This window comes from Brassica napus, chromosome C2, assembly GCF_020379485.1.
Source record: "Brassica napus cultivar Da-Ae chromosome C2, Da-Ae, whole genome shotgun sequence".
NCBI lineage: Eukaryota > Viridiplantae > Streptophyta > Magnoliopsida > Brassicales > Brassicaceae > Brassica > Brassica napus.
This window is the reverse complement of record NC_063445.1, coordinates 11,749,139-11,753,997: the sequence shown is the minus strand read 5'-3', so window position 1 is coordinate 11,753,997 and position 4,859 is coordinate 11,749,139.

Here is a 4,859-nt window from a genome sequence, read left to right as displayed (position 1 = left end):
CCCAGTATGGCAGATCCCAGAAAATATTTTTTTTGTGCCAGTTATGTAGTTCTCCAACAGCATCTACCGGAAAACGCTCATGTCCACCGACGCCTGGCGTCCTTTCTGCACCAAAATCTCTTAGTTGTATCTTCAAATCTTTCCCAAAAATTTCCGGAGGTGGACTGTCAAACACCCTCTTGTTCTTCGTAAACAAATTCCTACTCCTACGATATGGATGATCAGGTGGTAGGAATCTCCTGTGACAGTCAAACCAACACGTTTTCCTTCTGTGTTTTAGTTGGAAAGCATCAGTGTTATCTTGACAATATGGACATGATAGCCTTCCATGCGTTGTCCATCCAGACAACATACCATATGCTGGAAAATCACTTATTGTCCACATTAGTACTGCCCGCATTTGAAAGTTTTCTTTACACGAAACATCGTATGTTTCAGCACCTTGAGCCCATAGTTGTTGCAACTCATATATTAGTGGCTGAAGAAACACATCAAGTGATCTCTTAGGATGCTCTGGTCCGGGAACGAGAATCGAGAGAAACAAAAACTCTCGTCGCAAGCACATGTTTGGGGGTAGGTTGTATGGTGTAAGAATGACGGGCCATAGACAATACTGTCTTCCACTCTTGCCAAACGGACTGAAACCATCAGTACATAATCCAAGGTAGACATTTCTTCTCTCATACGCAAAGTCGGGATACTTTGATTGGAAATGCTTCCACGCTTTTGCATCTAAAGGATGTCTGATCTCACCATCTGTTGAGTGCTCCGCATGCCATCTCATTGGTTGCGCTGTGCGTTCAGACAGATACAACCTCTGCAACCTTTCCGTCAAAGGTAAATACCACATCCTTTTATATGGCACTGGAACTCTTCCACTCGTATCTTTATAACGAGGCTTTCCACAAAATTTGCATGTAACCGCTGTTCATCCGCCCTCCAATAAATCATGCAGTTGTCGCTGCATACATCTATTACCTGATACGATAAACCAAGACCAGCTACGAGTTTCTGAACCTCGTAGTATGAACCAGGAGCTACATTATCCTCGGGTAGAATACCTTTTACAAAATCAGCAATCGCATCCACATAGTCTTCAGCCAAATTATAATTTGTTTTAATGCCCATCAATCTTGTAGCAGATGATAAAGCTGAATGACCATCTCTGCAACCTTCGTACAATGGTTGCTTTCCAGCATCCAACATATCATAAAATCTCCTAGCTTGTGTATTGGGTAAATCTTCCCCTCTAAAATGATCATTTACCATCTGCTCAGTACCTACACCATAATCTACATCCGTTCTAATTGGTTCTTCTAATCTAACCGCTGGCTGAGGTTCGCTAGTACTACCATGTTCATAATCAGTTTCCCCATGATGATACCAAATTTTGTAACTTCGTGTAAACCCACTCAAATATAGATGAGTCCAAACATCCCACTCTTTAATAACCTTTCTGTTTTTACAATTAGAGCAAGGACATCTTAACAAACCTGTTTTTTCTTCCGGTTGTCGGTGAACTAACCCCATGAATTCGGTTATACCTCGTTGGTATTCTTCCGTAAGCAATCTCGTGTTCGGATCCAAATGAGGTCGATCGATCCAATAACAAAAATAATTTGAAGAAGACATATTTTTTATGAATCAAATTCGTGTGTAAATAGAGTAAGAGGGATGATGAAGATATGGAGTGAATGAAGAGGAAGAGGAGTGCTTGTATTTATAGTTTAAATCCTGCCGACAGACCGAGGAAATTCCGACGGAATTTCGACGGAAAAGGCTAGTTCGTCGGAATTTCCTCGGAATTTTGTAAAATCCTCCAACGGCTCTCCAACGGCTATAATATTTCCTCGGAATTCATCGGTTTTTTCCGAAGAACACATTTTTCCTCGGAATTTCCTCGGAATATTCCGACGGACTGATATTTCCTCGGAATTCCGTCGGTATATTCCGAGGAAAATCCGAGGAAACCCAATTTTGTGTTTCCTCGGAATATTCCGAAGATTTTATTTTCCGTCGGAATGTCCGTCAGAATACCACTGTTTTCTTGTAGTGCGACGACGCAGGAGCCAACCCTAAGCACGACCCAAGAAGGAGGCCCGGAGGCAAGCCTTGAATTATTCAACATACGATTCTCTCTCGCTCTCTATATATAAATTAGCCTATATATAAACACATGCACTAGTATCTATATATATGAGTGTATGTATCCTATTCTGACATTTTGTTTGGATGAGATCGTTGTACAATACCCTTCGGAAACGCTTCGTGAAAGGGGGACTAGTTTTTTTTACATAGACTAAACAATGAATGAACTATTATCATCTTATTTTTTTATTTTTTTTTGGTAAACGGCAGAATACATTAGTCTCCTACTCTTTATTTCAAAACAAAATGAACAACTACAGGCAAACCTGCCGAGTTCTAGACATCCCGTTATAATCCTCCAACAAAAAAGGAGCAACATGCTCTGGAACCGACTCAAAATAATGTAAACCAAACGGTAAAGAAAATGCATAGTTAGCTAATCCATCTGCTAGACGATTATCTTCCCTATACACGTGAGAAAATTTGACTAACCAGTCTCTTGAAATAAAGCCATAGCACAAACGTACTAGGAAGGACAAGGGATGCGCATCATGAATCCCTGTCCGAAGAAAGCCTACCTCACTTTCAGAATCTACTTCTACCTCCAGCCTCCGAATGCCACGGTCCCATGCTATGCACAGGCCATAGTACACACCCCACAACTCTGCTAAACTCTGCTAACGGAGCAGAGCAAACGCCAATGTTAATCGCAAAGCCCCCTTCCCACATCCCGTACTTGCCCCGCACAACTCCTCCCGCAGTAGCCAGACCAGGATTACCTCTAGCTGCTCCATCCGTATTCAATTTATACCAGCCGCTCTCAGATCGCTTCCATGCTATCTGCTTCTCTGCCCGACCCCCAGCAACTGATCTCTTACTTAGGTTCTTGTTCGCGTCCATCACTTCTCAGTCTTTGTCTCTAAAATACTGCACTCTATCTCGATATTTCCATATATCACCAAAAACATACCCACATCTCCATTTCCAGCACCACCACACCGTAAGTGCAAAGATTGTTGGCCACTGGCTCCCATCTCCTGGCTTATCTCTCGCGAGATTCTCATAGAGCCATTCTAGAAGAGGTAGATTGAAGAAGCGATGCTGTCTACTCGGGATAACACTCTTCCTCCATAATCCTGCTGCTGCCGGGCAATCTCGAAGCACATAGAGAATAGTTTCATTTCCATTTTTACACAGACTGCACACTCCATTATCACTCAAGTGTCTACGCTTTCTCTCCATATTTGTCATGATAACCTGGTGAGACACCAACCATAGGAAGACACGGACTCGTTCAGGAGCCACTAGGCGCCACACGCGATTATACAGAGCTTCCATATTCGGTCTCGGTATTTTATCACTAGTCAAAAAGGCGTATGCAGACTTAACCGAAAACAGTCCATCCTTACTCTCTCCCCACGACATTCTATCACGGGCCCCCGTAACGTCATCAATGACCATTGCAGCCAATCTTAACCGGTCATGTATTGATGTATATGGTTCGATAACTTGAGTTAACCAGCCAGTTCCATTCTGCCATAAATCACGAGCCCTTGCCTCTAGTATCCGCTCCGGTATTTGCACCATACTTGAATTCTGTAAAGGTTCGTCTAACAACCATTTGTCTTTCCAAAACCGGACCCTGCGACCATTCCCTAAGATCCAACGCGTCCCCGGAACAATCACATCTCTGATACCCACCACTATGCTTCTCCAAGTCGGTGACCAAGTCCCTTGAACTATCAGCCATGTTGGATCATATAACTCACCTACTCGAAATTTTTTCCTCAGGATATTGACCCACAAAGCATCCTCCGTATTCAGCAATCTCCATCCAAGTTTTGCTAATAAAGCAATATTCATCTCCTTTGCCAACCTAATGCCAAGCCCCCCATTCTCTTTTAGGTTTACAAATTACATCCCAAGACACCAAGTGTTGCTTTCTATTCCCTTCACTGCTGCCCCATAAAAAACCTTAGCGATCTTATCCAGTTGGTTTAGAGTTGATATCGGCATAGTACTCATCGTATGAACCGGAATAGATGTGAGAACAGATTTGGTGAGTGTTATCCTTCCTGCCAAACTCAAAAATCTACTCTTCCATCCAGCAAGCTTAGATGAAACCTTCTCAATCACTTCCCCAAACGTCTCTTTATTAATTCTTTTCTGAAGAACTGGCATACCAAGGTACTTACCCAATTGCTTCGTTCCTTTGATACCACTCTCATGACTTATCGAATTAGCTAGATCCCGGTGAACATTCTCAGAGAAAAAGATTACAGATTTTTCCAGATTAACTTTCTGCCCCGAAGCCCCACAAAACATCTCGAGGACCTTGCGTATTACTCGAATCTGCGCTATTGAAGCCTCTGCAAATAGGATCAGATCATCTGCAAAACAGACATGGGATAAAGATGGTCCACCCCTAGATAATCTGATTGGCTTCCACTCCTTATTAACTACTGCGAACTCAATCTCATGGCACAGTCTCTCCATGCATAACACAAATAGATATGGAGATAGGGGATCACCTTGTCTGAGTCCACGCTGAGGCGTAAATTTTTCTGTTCTTTCTCCATTCCACAACAGGCTCATTCCAGGATTCGTAACACATTCCACGATCCATTTAATCCAAATCTGAGGTAAGTTTGCTGCATTATGTGTATCCTCCAAGAAATCCCACCTGATTCTGTCATAAGCTTTCTAAAGATCTAGTTTAAGAAGCATCCAGCCTCTTCGCCCTTTCTTCCTCCTCATTGAGTGAACCGCTT